Source organism: Chiloscyllium plagiosum, chromosome 8, assembly GCF_004010195.1.
Source record: "Chiloscyllium plagiosum isolate BGI_BamShark_2017 chromosome 8, ASM401019v2, whole genome shotgun sequence".
Taxonomy (NCBI): Eukaryota; Metazoa; Chordata; class Chondrichthyes; order Orectolobiformes; family Hemiscylliidae; genus Chiloscyllium; species Chiloscyllium plagiosum.
The window spans coordinates 4749526-4768630 of NC_057717.1; positions in this window are offsets into that span (position 1 = coordinate 4749526).

Sequence of the window (19105 nt, forward strand, 5' to 3'; positions counted from 1 at the left end):
CGGGGAATGTCAGTTATAGAATGTTGGGGTCAGAACGTTCTGAGGAGTGTCAGTTATAGAATGTCGAGGACAGAACGTTCCGGGGAATGTCAGTTATAGAATGTTGGGGACAGAACGTTCTGGGGAATGTCATTTATAGAATACCAGGGACAGAACGTTCCGTGGAATGTCAGTTATAGAATGTCGGGGACAGAACGTTCCATGGATAGTCAGTTATAGAATGTCGGGGACAGAACGTTCTGGGGAATGTCAGTAAGAGAATGTCGGGAACAGGACGTTCTGGGGAATGTCCGTTATGGAATGTCGGGGACAGAACGTTCCGGGGAATGTCCGTTATCGAATGTCGGGGACAGAACGTTCCGATGAATGTCAGTAAGAAAATGTCGGGGACAGAACATTCCGGGGAGTGTCAGTTATTGAATGTCGGGGACAGAACGTTCCGGTGAATGTCAGTAAGAAAATGTCATGGACAGAAAGTCCCGGGGAATGTCATTTATAGAATGTCAAGGACGGAACATTCCGGGGAATGTCCGTTATAGAATGTCGGGGACAGAACTTTCCAGGGAATGTCAGTTATCGAATGTCAAGGACCGAACGTTCCGGGGAATGTCAGTAAGAGAATGTCGGGAACAGGACGTTCTGGGGAATGTCCGTTGTCGAATGTCGGGGACAGAACGTTCCGGTGAATGTCAGTAAGAAAATGTCGTGGATAGAAAGTCCCGGGGAATGTCATTTATAGAATGTCAAGGACGGAACGTTCCGGGGAATGTCCGTTATAGAATGTCAAGGACCGAACGTTCCGGGGAATGTCAGTAATAGAATGTCAGGGACAGAACGTTCTGGGGAATGTCAGTAAGAGAATGTCGGGGACAGAATATTCTAGGGAGTGTCAGTTATTGAATGTCGGTGACAGAAAGTCCTGGGGAATGTCATTTATAGAATGTCAGGGACAGAACGTCCCGGTGAATGTCAGTTATAGAATATTGGGGACGGAATGTTCCGGGGAACCCTTTGACCTGTCCATCACCTTTCCCTCTTACCCACTCCACCAACATGATGTACTGTGCCTGGACACACTGTAATATTAATAGGGTGAGAGACGGAGTGTGCAATCGCAGGAATGGGAATTAAAGGCATTGCCAGATCAGCTGAAATGGTTAGATATACCACATTCTCCATCTACCTCACAGAACCAGCCCAGACACCATCAACCCAGAAGAGAAATCTGTTCACCGTGGAACACTGTGCAGACCAGGCCTGTGTACAGCTCAGTACAACCCAGCAATCTGTCCAGATTCATCCATTACACTGGTCAATACAATCCAGCAATCTGTCCAGAGTGGAACACTGCACAGATCATGATCAGGGCATTGATCTATAAACCCAGACTAGCTCTCTGTCCAGCATTGGGAGCTGTGCAGACGACAGCAGTGCATCAACGTGGAAACCTGAAACAAATATCCATCCAACATAATGAGGTACACAAACCACATCATTGCATTATCTATAAACCTCAACCAGATAGTCTGACCTGCACAGCGACCTGTGCAGTGATCACCCGTGAATTAACCTGTAAACCAGGAACAATTACCCTGCCAGCATGTAGGACTTGGAACACCACCCCAGTGCATTGATCTGTGAACCAGGAGCAGTTACCCTCCCAGCATGTAGGACTGTGTCACCACTCCAGAACATTAATCTGTAACCCAGGATCAGTTACCCTCCCAGAATGTAGATCCGTGTACCCCACCCCAGTGCATTGATCTGTAACCCAGGAGCAGTTATACTCCCAGCATGTAGGACTGTGTACACCACCCCGCTGCATTGCTCAGTAACACAGTGTTAGATCCCTGCCTAGCTTGGGGAAACTTGCAACCTGTGCTGGAAGTGACAGGATGTGCAGCTCCCACCCATTTCCAGCTCCATACCTCCATTGTTCCATAACAAGGGGGTGCTGTGGGTGTGAACATCACTGCCACAGAGAGATGGCGGGGGAATCAATTTAAATATCACCACATTGGAGGGGTTTGGGAAATAGAGAGTGGGAGACGAAGAGACAGTGCCATGGAAGGATGTGTTCCCAGGTAGCAAGGTGCTGAAACGCAGACACTTCGATAGCATCCTGTAACGTGAACCAGCCTTCCCAAGAAAGATGGGAAGAAGGGTTATTGATGTGAGGTCAGATGAGCATTTGTTCTGCATCTTTGTAATTGGAATTAGTTGCAACAGAATCTATGACTCATTGGGCAAATTCTAATAATAATTTATCTTTGTTTGATTTTCCTTGAGTGTGACAGAGGGATAGTCCTCACGAGCCTGAGCTAGTTTCTTGGTGTTATCTTATGGAACTCACCTCATTAAATACCCACCCCACCCCATGGTGTCCCTCTCATACAGTGTCAGCCCGATTCTCCCACCCATCATGGCTGGAGGTACTCACTATTGCCCGGGTGCCCTTGGATATTCCGTGACCCCTGACACTGGCGCCATCTTTAAAAGGACAATAGGCACGTGTTTGAGCTTTCTCCGTTTCGAGTTGCCCTGCACAGTTTACCCCGAGCATGGCAGATAAGGGGCAATTACACCACATTTTGTCGACAGGGACACGGAGGTCCTGGTGAATGGGCTAGTACAGAGGGGGACCATTCTCTTCCGAGAGGGGGCCACACCACCAGACCCACCGAGCATGGTCCGAGGTTACTATTCAGCTCAGTGCAGTATCTGCGGTCTGAAGAAATATCCAGAAATACAGGACAAGCATCAATAACCTTCCCCGCTCTGTCAGGATAAGGGTCACTGTATTCTCTATGGTCCCTCACACTCACTGTACATCTGTTATAGCACTGACTCCCAAACAAGGCTTATGGTCCACCACTCTCACTGCTGCATGCAGGACCTTCTCTCTCTCTCTCTGTCTCACTCTCTGTCTCTCTGTCTGTCTCTCTTTCTCTCTCTCTCTCCCTCCACTTTACCCCCCCCCTTCACTAATAATACTGCATTGATACAACACTGTGGACTGACTCACTCTGGACACCTCACCATGAACCTGTCCCCCAACTACACCAGCAATAACAGCAGGGCCACCCACTCCTACCCTCCCTCCCTCCATTTCTCCCATTCCAGGAGAAACAGCCTGGAATAGGACAGAAAGGGCTAAGCCGGGTGGTGGAGTGCCCTATATCCGTTCCCTCACCCCCTCCCCCCGCCATGTGGGGAGGACCCTGGTACGAACCAGAGAGGACCGGGACGCCTCGTGTGGAGATTGTGAAACATCCACGTCCCACCGATCAAGTAAGGAGCAATATTCAGTGAAGGACAATTCGCACTTTAAACCCACTGGCAGCTCCGTTTGCCCCCGGCACAACTTAGAAGCCGTGGCCCTGATGCCATCTCCCTTTTGTGTCGAACTGGTACCAATGGAATCACTACGGTCTCGGTAGGCAGGAGGGTGGGCTCACAACACATCGTCACCACCGCCTCCCAGGAAGGGAGCACGATGACTCACTCCTACACCTCTCCCTGTAAACAGGTCAGATACTGAAACTAATCTGTGATAGTTACTGCTCTCCCCACTTTTCCTGACATCTTCAACAATCTGTGCTCATGTACACGCAGCACTCTCTGCTCCTGTACCCCCTTTATAATGATACAGTCTGTTTTAAACTGTCTTTCATTGCCCTTCCTACCAAAGTGTATCACCTCACACTGCTCTGCATTGATCCCCATCTGCCATAAACCTGAACACTACCCCAATGTGTGATTGTCCTGTTAGATTTCCACACTGTCGTCCATCGACTTCAGAGTTCTTCCAGGTTCGGTGCCATCTCCAAACATTGAGATTGTTATCGCGTCACAGTCCACAGGAAACAACTGAAATCCTGCCCCACTCTCACGAGTGTGAGCAAGTGAAATATTGCTATATTCCCACGGACAGAGTCGAATAATGACGTGCTGTCAATGGAGCAACAAAAATCCTGACACATACGAGACAGAGTAGATGAAATATTGACAAACCACAGAGCAAGAGAAATCGGATAGGTTCTACTTATCTATATTAATCAGGGTATAATGTAATGAAGTTGAAAGTGTGTAATGTACCTTTAAGAGAGGGTGAATGCTACTCTGAACTGAGAGCTTAAAAGTACCTGTGGTATGAGAGGATGGCAGGCCCAGAAACAGTATATTGCTGGAGAGCTGGAGTAGGGTAATAAGCAGTTAAGAGAAAGAGGGTCCCAGAGTTTTGAATAGTTGATGTAAAATGTTCATTTTCAGAGTGAAAAAAATAAATCGATATTTTTAAATAGTGGAATTTGGCAGATCTATCAGTCATATTTTAACAGTTTACGAGGCGAATTGAGAATTTCTTTATATTTCATTAAACTTACCAGATAAGCTTCACGCCGTGTCCTCACAATTGGTGTATGTGCACCTGTGTCTTTCTGTGTGGGACAGGTCTGGCAGTCTCTGTCGTGCTTAAAGTGATGCAATGCCACCCTTTGCTGGCCTCCCCCACGCCACTGCACAGGCATTGGCTGAGGGTGAAAATCGACAGGGATTCATTCAGAGAGGGGAAGGGAGAGGCAGCTGCTCACAGTACCATCCATGATGTCTTATCCATGATTTAAATGTCCTTTAAACGTTGTAACTGTCCCTGCTTTCACCACTTCCTCTGGAAGTTCATTCCACACCCAAGCCAGCTTCTGTGTAAAATAATTACCTCTCATGACTTCTGTAAATCATTTTCCTCGCACCTTAAAATATCACTCAATTTTGAATCCCCAACTCTCGGGAAAATACATCAGCCCTTCAGCTTATCTGTACCCTTCATTAATTTATAAACCTCTGTAAAGTTACCCCTTAATCTCATACTCTCCAGTGAAAACGTCCCAGCCTATCCAGCATCTCCTTATAGCTCAATCCCTTCTTTCCCAGCAACATCTAGGTTAATCTCTTCTGAACCCTCTCCAGCTTAATAATATCAAAGTGAATAGTCAAGGTATTTTGTAAGGGTATGGGGAGTCCTAAACTAGAGGACATGGGCTTAAGATGAGAGGGGAGACATTTAAAAACAACCTAAGGGTTAGCTTTTTTCACCCAGAGGGTGGTGTGCCTCCGGAATGAGCGGGCAGGATGACCAGACTGGGCACAGTATTCCAAAAGAGGTCTCACCAATGTCCTGTACAAACACAACATGACATCCCAAATCTGTTAATCAAAGGTCTGACCAATGAAGACATGTGTGTTAAACACCTTCTTAATCACACTTTCTATATGAGATGCAAATTTTAAAGAATTATACCTGATAGCCGAGGCCTCTGTGAAACAGCACTGCCAAAGGCTCTACTTTTAATTGTATAGGTCCTACTCTTGTTTGATTTACCAAATCCAACACCTCGCATTAATCCAAACTAAACTCCATCTGCTACCCCTCAACCCAGTGTGTGATATTACTGTCACCTCCCCCTCCCCCTTCAATCTTAAAATGCCCATCCCTCTCCAGGATGCCTGCACATTCGGGCCTTGATTTTCACAAAGACCCCGAGCTTGGTTTGCCTTGTGTGGTTAGGGGGAGGAGGGACAGATTGCAGACACAGTCAGTGGGGATGTGAGGCTGGACATTAATCAGCGGCCTGGTGTCATTTCATGGTTTTAGGAAGAGGGGAGTCGAACGTCAGAGTTGGGTAATACTGATCAGTGTTTTGGGGCCAGAAATTAAGCTCTTTTTCCGTCTCTGGTGTTCGGTAATAAAATCTATTTGAGACCCTTCATTGGGCTGAGTGTGTCTGCAGGATTTCTTTCCCTAATATTGCAGGCTACAGATAATTTCGATTAAAGATGTTCATAGTTAATTTCGATGGCACAGCACGTGCTCTCAACATCCTACAGTTGAGACAAATATCTTGCATTTGTTTAACAATACAAAGTGTTTTGTGTAGTTCAGTAATGGTAACCTGATTATAATAAATCCACACCGAGCTGAAAGCTGGCAATTAAAATATGACCCAAATTTGGATATGGTAGTGTAGTGGGTATTGTCCCTGTCTCTGAGCCAGAGCTATGGATTTGATTCCAATTCCTGAACGTGTGTGGTGGTGTTCGTAGCTCTGGACCAGAAGGCCTGGATTCAAGTCCTGCCTGTTGCAGAGGTATGTCACATCATGTCAGGACAGTCTGATGAACAAACACACAGGAGAATAATGTTACAGCTTTATGGGTATTGCCGAGTGGTGCTAGTATCCCTACCTCCGGGCACAAAGATCCAGGTGTAAAGCTCACAGAAGTGTCTCATGATACATCTGAACAAACTGATAAAAATGGATTTACAATTGTGACTTGATGGAGAAGGAAGAGGTGTCAGTATTGAATTTCAGAATTTAGTCCCGGGGTGACTGAAAGTCCAGCCATTCGTGTTGATTGGAGTCACATTTCGCAGCAGTGAAGGTTTATAAAATGAGAATGGTCATAGATAGGGTGAGTAGTCAGGGGTTTACCCCAGGTTAGGGGCGTCCAAAACTAGAGGGCATTGGTTGAAAGTGAGAGGGAAAAGGTTTTCAAGATGTCTAAGGGGTACCATTTCACGCAGAAGGTGGTGTGCGTATGGAATGATATCAGAGGAAGTGGTGGAGGATGGTAAAACTACAGCATGTGAAAGGCATCTCGTTGCTGACAGACCTGCTGCACTTTTCCAGCAATTTCTGTATTTGTTAAAAAATGCATTCATTTTGACAGAGGTATTCTGAATACATTAAACATGTTATGTTTTTAATGATGCGGGGACATATAACCATATCTTCAAATTGAACGAGATCATTTTCTGCTAAGGGTATGGCTCTGTGTATGACAGCAGCAATGATGCACCTACATGGAACAGGGAATGTGTTGGAGGCATAGTTTGGACAATGTACAAGGAGACCTCACATGATCCAGTTTGGGACAGGATGACATTATTATGTGAATCAACTCAGAGAGGGAGAAAATGTAATCTGCCCGAGAAGGAACGGACTATCGCACTCTCTCTCCTTCATTGTTCTTCATCACAGCAATATGTGCGATCTAAAAACGAACTCTACAGTAATCGTTACCATTCTTCTGCAATGTGGAAACAAACCCTTTGGCCCAACAAGTCCATACCAAACTTCCAAAGATTAACCTTCCCAGGTCCGTTCCCTTGCATTTATCCCTGACTAATGCACATAACCTAGAAATCCCTGAACACTATGGACAATTTAGCATGACCAATCCACCTAACATGCACAGCTTTGGACTGTGGGCGGAAACTGGAACACCCATGAGAATCTCACACAGACCAAGGGAAGAGTGTGCAAACTTCACACCGATAAAATGGAGCCTGAAATTAAACACAAGTCTCTGGTACTGTGAGACAGCAATGCTAATCACTGAGCAACTGTGCTACCTATTGGAGGATTCCTCAACAGAATTAATTGGAATCTCCTCACTGCCTAACGCAAAGGGAATTCAGCCAAATCCAATTGTTCCAGGATGGAATCCCATTGCTGACAGCTTGTGTGAGTAGAATATCTTCAGAAGCAGAATCACATTTTGGACAATCTCTCAATGTTTCCTTTTGTCATGAATTACACAAATATCTGGACCAAGTTCTTTCAACTTGAAATTGCAGATATTTTCTTTATCGTGTGTGTGTGTGTGTCTCAATGTTTTAAACAGAGAAATATCAATTCTTCATTTGCAATATCAAAACAGTTTGTTATTCATCTTTCCAACATTGTTTGAGTAACAGTGCTCTGGTTCATAAAGGTGATATTTCAGCAGATTAAAGAAACTAGCCAGACTTGTTCCTAAAACTGACCCTGACCCAGTCTGAGACTGATATCATCGGCCATATCATCGACCTGGTTACATTTAACATTTGTTGAGGGCAGTGGAGGAGTGGGACTAGAAACATTTGTTGAGGGCAGTGGAGGAGTGGGACTAGAAAAGAAAACAGAGACCCAAAAAGCCGGGGAACTATAAACCTGTGAGCCTGATGTCAGTGGTGGGTAAATTGTTGGAGGGGATTCTGAGGGATAGGATTTACATATATTTGGGAAGGCAAGGGCTCGTCGGGGTAGACAACGTGTCTTTCTGCATGGGAAATCATGTCTCATTAATTTGATTGAGATTTATGAAGAGGGGACAAAGAAGATTGATGAAGGTAGTTTGATAGACATTGTTCATATGGACGTCTGCAAGGTGTTCATGATATTCCGATTGGTGCACAGATTAGTAAGTTTTGGTGACATTGGATAAAGAGCAAGCTAGTCACAATTGGCTTGAAGGAAGAGGGATATTTTTCAGACTGGAGGCTTGTGAGCAGCAGTGTGCTGTAAGAATCAGTACTGAGTTCACTGCATTTCATCATTTATGTCAAGGATTTGGATGTGAATATCGGGGCCATATTTAGTAAGTTCACAGATTACATCAGAAAGGTGGTGTAGTAGATTATCTCAGAGTACAACGAAACCACAATTAGATGGGGCAAAGAGGCAAGGAGTGACAGATGAAGTTTAATTTAGATAAATACGAGGTTTTGCATTTTCGGACGTCAAATAGTGCAGAAATTATACACTTGAAGGTAAGGTCCTGTGGAGTGTTGTGGAACAAAGGGACCTGGGGCCGCAGGCGCATAGTTCCTTGAAAGTGGAGTCGCAGGTAGACAGTGTGGGACAGAACATATTTGGCACATTTGCATTATCAGTCGGAGCTTTGAGTGTAGGAATTGGGGTGGCATGTTGCATCCGTGCAGGATGTTGGTGAGGCCTCTTTAAGAATACTGCGTACAACTCGGTTGTCTGCAGAAAACATGGGCATGGTTGTCCCAGAACTGGAGGTTTGAGCTTTAGGGAGAGGTTGATTCGGTTGTGGTACTTCCCCTCTGGAGTGGTAAAGGCTGAGGTGTGACATTATAGAGGTTTATAAAACCATCAAGGGCATGGATATTCTGAATAGACACGTTCTGCTCCTCAGGATAGGGGAGTCCATAACAAGGGGGCATAGGTTGAAGGCGGGAGGACGAATGATTTAGAAGGGACCTGAGGGTAAATGTTTCACACAGAGAGTGGTGTGTGGACAGAAAGTGCTGTCAGAGGGAGTGGTGAAGGCGGTTACAATCGCACATTTAAAAAGTATCTGAAAGAGGAAGGATATTGGCTAACTGCTGGCAAATGGGACTGGATCAGATTTGATATCTGGCCGGAGTGAACAGATTGGACTAACGGGTCTGGTTCCGTTCTGCACGACTCTTTGATTGTATAAGAGGGATGACGAAAAATTCTGAAAGGACCTTTCAAGTGGGAATTCTCTTCACTGGAGGTTTATCGTGCCTCTATGTTCACATTGACTGAAAGCTGCGTTAGTTAAATATTTGACAGGGAAGTGAGTCACGGATAATGGGACATAGACAGGAAAGTGGGACTGAGCCAAAACCTGTTCAGCCACAATCATAGTGCCTGTTGGAGAAGGTTCAAAGTGTCCAATGACCAACTCCTGCTCCTCAGTCCCATGTTTCTGTGTTTCATTCAGCCCCTCAAGACTGACACACACGCTTTGAAGTGATTTGGGAAATATAATTGGAAAATCCAGTTACGGGTATGAAAGAGGCCCCTCATCACTCTTTACAGAGCGTCCCCCTCTCCAACTTGTGCCTCTGACAGGTCAATATCCATCTACATTCTTTTCAAATACTTTCAGACATCTAGCTGCCCCAACACTCTTGAGAAGAGAAATCCTGACATTCAATGTCACGTGTTTGAAGAAAACACTTGCTGCTCCAATATATCATGGCCTATCGAAGTGAACAAAAGAGGTTAACACAAGGGTTCAGGTAAAAATGACTGGCCCTGATATCAAGGCAATGGTTAACTTCCGTTGACATCAAGGAGCTTAACAAAACTGGACTTAATGGGAATCAGAGTAAACTCTCCAGTGCCTGGAGTCAAACATGTCACAATGTGAGATGTTCATCATCTCAGTCCTGGGTCACCTCTCTGGGAGACCTCAGGTTGGCTTCTTCTTCACTAACATCTTCAGCTGCTTCATCAATGCCTCCCCGCCTCCACCCTCCCCACCATAAGATCAGAATGTGGGGATGGTCACTGAAGATTCCACAATGTTCAGAACATTTTATCCCCCGTCAGCTCCTGAACTGGTCTGTGTCCATGCTAGCTGCCCCAACACTCTGGAGAAGAGAAATCCTGACATTCAATGTGACCTGTTTGAAGAAAACACTTGCTGTTCCGATATATCATGGCCTATCGAAGTGAACAAAAGAGGTTAACACAAGGGTTAAGGTAAAAATGACTGGCCCTGATATCAATGCAATGGTTAACTTCCGTTGACATCAAGAAGCTTAACAAAACTGGACTTAATGGGAATCAGAGTAAACTCTCCAGTGCTTGGAGTCAAACATGTCACAAAGGGAGATGTTCATCATCTCAGTCCTGGGTCACCTCTCTGGGAGATCTCAGGTTGGCTTCCTCTTCACTAACATCTTCAGCTGCTTCATCAATGTCTCCCCGCCCCCACCCTCCCCACCATAAGATCAGAATGTGGGGATGGTCACTGAAGATTCCACAATGTTCAGAACATTTTATCCCCCCCGTCAGCTCCTGAACTGGTCTGTGTCCATGTGCAGCAAGACCCAGACTCCATTGAGGCTTTTGCTGTTCATAGCATTCATGTAAAAGCATTGCCTGGCACTGCACATTGCCACAGTAAAACAATAGTTCATTCAGCACCTCACGCTGGTTTCACAAGGAATATGAAGAAGTCATTCAGCCCATTGACACTATTGGAGAAGAACAGGGACAGCCCATTCAGTGCCTCCAGCCTATTACTCAGGAACAGAAGGAGTCTAGTGTGATGGACCACACCAGGACCCTTCGAAAGTGTTTGAGGGCGGTAGCCTAGACTCTAATGTTTTCTTATTTTAAAGGAAATGTAAAGTGTCTGTTCCAGATGCAATGTGAAAGGTCAAACTTCTCGGTGTGAAGCAAAACACCATCGACTTAAACACAAAAGATAAAACGACTCAAAAGAAAGAGGAATTTAGAATAAGGTAATTCTATTGGAAAAGTTAACAGAATAATAGATCTAGGAACTATTACTAATGAACTGCTCCAATATAGGGAAATTCCATAAACACAGCCCTTGGCAAAAAGGAATATTCAGACACAGAATGTCACAAACATTTCTCCAATCCAGGAATTAAAAACAGCACCAAGACAAATTTCAGGGAGAGTAGCAGCCAGGAGATAGTCACTGAAGCTTCCAACTCTGTGGAGAGCCCAATCGTTTCTGATGTTACTGAGAAACAAAAAACCAGAGATCCTAATCTGTGAGAGCTGGACACACCCATTCGGGCTGCATTAAAATAAACACAAGGCCTCCATAGCTGCTTACTCAGTGGTCTTAACTATCCAGCTTGATAACGATCATTCAATTTCTCTCTGAAAAGAAACCACGATAAAATAACATCTTAAAGCTGCAGGATCATCACTCTTGTCAGCATACCGAGCTGTCAAACAGGAACCATGGTTAAACCAGTCAGGCCCTTGGCCCTGTCCAACCGGACGAGAAAGAAGCCATTCAGTCCCTTGAGTCAGTTACACAGGAAGAGGAGGAGGCCATTCAGCCCCTTAAGTCATTTATGCAGGAACAGGAGGAGGACATTCTTCCCTCAGCGCACTTAGAAAGGGACAGAATGAGGTAATTGATGCTGATTCCTGATGAATGACTTATGCCCGAAACGTCGATTCTCCTGCTTCTCAGATGCTACCTGACCTGCTGTGCTTTTCCAGCAATCCACTCTCTACTCCAATCTCCAGCATGGGCAGTTCTCACTGTCTCCTAACTGATGCTCTAACATGATGACCAAGTGGAGCAGAGGCTGCACAGACAGATTGCTCCACGTTGTTCCTCTTGGCTCCATTGCTTATGATAGACATGTGGGACTTTAACATGGTTTTCTATCGGTGAGCAGGGAAGCCATATGTTTTGTGTGAAGTCTCAAGAAGGCATCTTCCATCTCTGAGAAGCAAGCCTGGTGTTCTCTATGTAGGGCGGAAACTGGTGGGAATGGCTACCTGTTTCGGATGGAAGGTATTGTGGTTGCTGTTGGGGATTGTGAACAACATGACGTTCAGTACTGGTTCACACGCCGACTGCCCAATAACTTTGGGAGAGTTAATTAAGGCATATAAACTATTAGGAAAGTCACATTAGACTGATGAATGGACTCTCTAAGATCAAATAATGCTGATCTGTTCATGTTGATCTTGTCTAGTGCATGTCCTGTTCAGTGTATCCTGCATGCCTTACTCTGTCCAAGTCTATTTCCACCCTATGATCTGTCTGGCCATGCTTTCTATGATCTGCCTCCACTGCTCATAAATAAAGTTTTTCCCTGTACTGAGGTACACGTGACAATAAATCAAACCAATCAATCCTGGGTAAAGTATGGAATTTCTCACCCTATCAATATTTCTTTTGGAATTAAGTGATGGCTGCCACTCCTAATGTTTCAGCATCACAATTTCTTCGTCTCTCACCGCTCTACAGATTAAACACTCAGCTTCTTTACTCGATCCTCATGTTACCATCACCCGAGTCTGTGGTAAGGAGACCATTCCTAACAAAGGAGATCAAATCTGCACAGAGTGCCCCAAATGCTCTATTAGCAAGGCTCTACAACAGCAGGAAGATGGCTTTACTTATGTACTCGAATCATCTTACAATGAAGGTTTGCATACCGTTGACTTCACCCATCAATTACACAGGGTTTGATTCGGAGCAGTCAGCATAGACTTGTGAATGGGAGATCATGCTTCTCAAAGTTTTTTCGTTCTTTGATAAAGTGACCAAGAATGTTGATGAGGGCCGAGCGGTAGACGTCGTCTCTATGTATTTCAATAAGGTCTTTGATAAGGTACCACACGGCAGGCTGCTCTGGATGGTTCCATCATGTGGAATGCTGGGGGAACTGGCCAATTGGATACACAGTTGGCTTGATGGTAGGAAGCAGAGGGTTTAGTGGATGAATGCTTGTCAGACTGGAGGCCGCGTCCATTGCTGTTTGTTCTCCATGATTGGGTTGAGAATGTACAAAGCATCATTAGTATGTTTGCAGGTGACACGAAAATAAGTGGGAGCGTGATCAGTGAGGACGTTTATCAGAAATTGCAGCAGGACCTTTATCAGGTGGGGTTGTAGGTTGAGAAATGGCAAATGGAGTTTAATATAGACATGTGAGGTCTTGCAGTTTGGAAACTCAAATCAAGGTTGGAGTTTCACGGTATATGGGAGGGACTAAAAGGGTGTAGTGGGCAGAAAGACTTTTACGTTCAGGTACACGGATCTTTGAGAGTGGAGTCGCAGGTAGACAGGATCGTGAAGAAGGCTTTTAGTGCACTGGCCTTCATCAGGCAGGATATAGAGTATAGAAGTTGGGACGTTGTGTTTCAGTTACACAGGACTTTGGTAAGGCCTCGTTTGGAGTATTGTATTCAGTTTTTGTCACCTTGTTATGGGGAGGATGTTATGTAATTAGAAAGAGTGCAGAAGAAATTGGCAAGGACGTTGCCAGCACCCAACAATCTGAGTTATAGGGAGAGGTTGGACAAGCCAAGACGTTTTCTTTCGAGTGTAGGAGACTGAGTGAGGGGAACTTATAAAGCTGTATAAGATCATGAGGTGTATTGATAGAGTTAATGCACTGAGTCTTTTTCCAAGATTTAGAGAATTGAGGATTAGAGGGGATCAGTTTAAGGTTAGAGGGGAACGAATAAAAAGGAACCTGAGGGGCCACGTCTTTACACAGAGGGCTGGTACATTGATGAGCTACCAGCAGATATGGTTGAGGGGGCTACATTAACAACATTTCAAAAGCATTTGGATAAATTTGTGGATAAGAAATGACTAGAAAGATATGGGCAACTGCAGGGAAATGGGGTTAACGTGGATGGACATTTACAAGGTGGAGTCGTACTGCTCTGTTAATTAAAACCAAATACCCAGAAAAGCTCGTCTCCCCTCATAATCTGTTAAAATGAGTGACACAGATCTCGTACATTCCACTATTTAAACAAAAAATAACAACTTAGTTTCTTCACTTTAATAGGGAACACTAAACAACAACTATTCACGAATACAAGCCCCTCTTTTCTTAACTACTTACTATCTGACTCCAACTCTGTAAAACTATGCTGTTCCAACAACCCACATATTAAACATTGCAATCTCAAGACCACGCAGTCTCCATCTTCCCCGCTGTGTTCATACTTCCAGCTGCTGATCTCCCTGGGTCATGTTTTTCTTTACTGAAGGTAGGTTTGACATGCACATGTATCTTTGATAGAGAGTGTTTGAGATGGCCGGATAGCACTCCTGCTCTACAGCAGTTACCCTGTTGTTGGATGGCAGTGGCTCTCCCTCTAGTGTTCAAAATGCTCGGATTATATGTTCCACATGATACAATATTTCTCATAAATTGTTTGCTTTCTAAGAGTGCAAACAATAATATTCAAATCCCGTTGGTTTCTGGTTTCCTGAGCATTATTTAAACTCTTTAGTTGCATTTGAATTGCTGTTAAAACAGCAACCAAAACCCAGGTATACATTTCCCAGCTAATGGTGACATGTGAAACACCCTGAACTTTAGCTGCCATCTGTGGCTGTACTTTCTATTCAGCAAAACCCGTTCTGTCTTCAAGTGACCAGACGTGCTTTCGGCTTCATAACACCTCCCCCCTTCAGAAAAGAAAATGAACCAAAAGAATGTAAAGATGTCATCATTCATTTTTCTCTAATTCTTAATCCCATTATTATGAAATACAAAAGTATCAATCTTAGCTATACCATTCATATTAATTCTGCACACCTATGTAACACTGGAATAAGTCAAATCTTATCGAAACATTTTCCTTTAAATCTGCGATAACACATCTGCTATCACATTTTTAGAACCCACAGCACGTACATTTTGTAAGTTTAAAGTCGGTAGCATAAGATTCCAATGAAACAGTCTCATATTTTGGTCCTTAAATAGTCTAAAAAAAGCGAGGGGATTGCTGTCGTTCACAACCAACTCCGACATATAAACATTAAAATATTGTTAGATCAGTACGACTCTTAATAATGTTTTCAATAATGGAGATTTTGTTTTTTTTTCTGGTGGATATTGAGTTTTTTCGACAAGTAGCCAATTGGCCCTTCAATTCCATCATCGTCTTTTTGTATCAGTGCATCTCCAACCACTATATCCCGATCATCAGATACAACTTTCAAATGGTTTCATAATATTTGGTGCATCTAAACCTGATGCGGTGATTAATCCTGCTTTAAAATTCTCAAATGCCTGCTGGCATTGTTCTGTCCACCACAATTCCATGATCTTCTTTAATAAATCCAGCAGTAGTGCCAATACGCTGCTGAAGTTTGCAACAAATTCCGATAGAATCCACTCAATTCCAAAAACCGAAACACTTCTTTCTTCGAAGATGGTCGTGGAAATTCCTCAAAGCCCTTCGACGTTGTGTTCCATGGGGTAAACCTTCCATGTCCAATGTAATGTTCCAAGAACACCACCTTTGCCTTCGTGAATTCTGTTGTCTTTAAGTTTATTACCAAGTTTGCTTCTTATAATCGTTCAACATGCTCTGCCAACTGTTCAAATGGTTTCATAATATTTGAACCTGATGCGGTGATTAATCCTGCTTTAAAATTCTCAAATGCCTGCTGGCATTGTTCTGTCCACCACAATTCCATGATCTTCTTTAATAAATCCAGCAGTAGTGCCAATACGCTGCTGAAGTTTGCAACAAATTCCGATAGAATCCACTCAATTCCAAAAACCGAAACACTTCTTTCTTCGAAGATGGTCGTGAAAATTCCTCAAAGCCCTTCGACGTTGTGTTCCATGGGGTAAACCTTCCATGTCCAATGTTCCAAGAACACCACCTTTGCCTTCGCGAATTCTGTTGTCTTTAAGTTTATTACCAAGTTTGCTTCTTGTAATCGTTCAACATGCTCTGCCAACTGTAACGTGAGCTTTCAATCACTTGATAAAGATCACGACATCATACAGATAAGCTGCACAATTTGTTCATCTGGCCGCAACTCTGTTCCTGAGTCTTAAATGTGGATGGTGCATTATTCATTCCCATGACATACTCGATAACGTTTTTGTCATATCCAGTATCTTTACCAGATAGATTAACATACTCAGCATTTTTTTTTAATTTGAAAGGGGCCACTAAATCTGGCTTTGAAGGGATTTCCTACCACTGGTAGCAGAACTAATACGTCATCCCCACGGGAAATCGTCAAAGTTTCAGAGTTTTTATCTGCCACCTGCTTCACTTTCAGTTGTGCCCTCTTCGGGTGCTGTTTAGCAAGCTCACCTACTCGGTCTTATCTCTCCCTCACCTCACATACATAATCCAATTGTGAGATCACCGACTTCGGTCTAGTCGCTTTATATTTAATCAATTTCAAAGGACCTCTCACTTCATGTACGAACATTAACTCAAAGGACGTAAACTGAGTAGATATATTTGGGACATCTCCGATGGCAAACAATTTAATGGAACACCTTTATCCCAATCATTCGGGTAATCCTGAGAGTACGCTGTTAACATGGTCTTCAGCGTCTGATGTTAACTTTCCAAGGCTCCCTGGGATTCAGGATGGGACGCACTTGATTTGAAATACTGAATACCTAAGCTATCCATGATATCCTTAAACAGCTGAGCGGTAAAATGAGACCCTTAGTCTGACTGAATCTCACTGCTTAGCCCACAGTGAGTAAAGAAAGCTACCAACCCCTCCACCTCCCTTCCTGTCTTAACACTTTGTAATGGAATTGCCTCTGGCAATCTAGTAGACACATCCATTATGGGCAGAAAATATTGGTTTCCACTTTTACTTTAGAAAGGGGAGCTCCACAATTAATCATAACCCACGTGAAAGGTTTTTCGAATGCAGGAATTGGAGACAAAGGTTCTAGTTTTATTATTGCCTGTGACTTACCTACCATTTGGAATGTTTGAAATGTACAACCAAAAATATCCATGTCCTTGTGCATGCCAGGCCGCTAGAAATGCTTCCGTACCTTAGCCTGAGTCTTCCATTCACCTAGGTGACCGCCTGCAGTTAATTCATGTGATAACCGTAACACTGTATGCTACCGCTAACACAATCTGGTGCACTTCGGCCCATTTCCCTTCTGCACTAACCTGACGTGGTCTCTATTTTATCTTGAGGATTCTATCTTTAAGTGGATACCGTTGGACAATATCCATTACCGAGTAGGTGAGCTTGCTAAACAGCACCCGAAGAGGGCACAGCTGAAAGTGAAGCAGGTGGCAGATAAAAATTCTGAAACTTTGGGACAAAACAACTCTGTCTGACCCTCTGCTTGTTCAGGTTTTGTTTCCTGAACCGTTACATCAAACAGGATGTCAGGTCAATGAATATCAACTCCTTTGTCTCCTTTTTCGTTTTTCCTTCCTGCTGTAACTTATGATAGTGGGATCTTGTTACTACACTGTCTGGAAAAATACCTGTGTATTTTTTCTTTTAACTCCCTAGTTCCCTAGTCTTCCTTTGCCTTCACCACCATAAGGGGTGCCTCTCCCATCTTTGATCCCAAATACAAGAACAAACTGTATTCCTGGAACTGACACTCTGTCGCTCACTCTCACTGTTACTTCCCCAAACTTGATTTGCCACTCCAACCTGATGTTACACAAGGGAATGCTTAATTTCAGTCTCTATTCCACAAATTATCATGGTCTTTAAAACATGCCAGAAAGAGTGAAAATACTTCCATCTCTTACTATTGGAGACCGAGAGAAAGTGAGGACAGCAGATGCTGGAGATCAGAGTTGAAAAGTGTGGGGCTAGAAAAACACATTAGGTCAGGCAGCATCTGAGAGGTAGGAGAGTTGACGTTTCAGGCATAAATCCTTCATCAGGATAGTGGGGGGAGGGGGGTATGGGAGGGGCAAGGGGACTGAGAAATAAATAGGAAGGTGGGGCTGGAGGTGGATGGACGGGAACTTGGAAGGCGATAAGTAGATGCAGGTGAGGTGTGATGGTGATAGGTCGGAGATGAGGGTGAAATTGGTAGGTGGTAGGAAAACTGGAACCCTCAAACTATACAGCATCAACATCAACTTCACCAATTTCCAAATCTCCCATCCACAAACCTCATCACAGATCCGGCCGTTCAACTTAGCACCGCCCTCTTGAACTGCCTTAATTGTCCGTCTTCCTTCCCACCTATCCACTCCACCCTCCCCTCCGACATATCACTCTTACTCCCAACTACATCTTCCTATCGCCCTCCCAGTGACCCTCCCACCAGCCCAGCTCCGACCCTCCTATTTATCTTTCAGCACCCTTTTCCCTGTGCCACATTCCTGATGATGGATTTATACCTGATATTTCGACTGTCCTGCTCTTAGGATGCTGCCTGATCTGTTGTCCTTTTCTGGCACCTCTCAACTATTAGAGACTAAGCAGATCCCGTATCTCACAAAATTATAATTTATTGTCCTCTCTCCCCCCACCCCCCCCCCCCCCCCCCCCACGCCTTCTGAGTAAAATTTAGGATCTTCTCCAAATTTCTATCCCTCACAGGATGAAAATCCTCCGAGAATCTAAATTTCATCTCATGCCCCAATGCATATTTAACTGCCATTTCTGCTGGGCTTCTCACTTCTTGAAATTTCTGTTCATTCACATGAATTCTTGCCATATCTGGAAGTGAGTCTTTAAACTCCTCCAGCAGAATAATCTCCCTTCGAGCCTCACAGGTATTATCCATTTTTATGGCCCCGCACCCATCTATCAAAATGACTGTGTTTAATTCTTTCAAACTGAACATAAGCCTGACCTGGTTCTCTCTCTATTTTTCTGAACCTCTGTCTATATTCTTCTAGTACCAATGCATAACCACTCAAAATAGCTAGATTGACATCTGCATAATCTCTTGAGCCGTTATCTGACAGCGCTGTATATACCTCACTAAATGTGCCCACCAGCTTAGTCTGAACTAGCATTACCCACAATTTAACTGGACACGCCA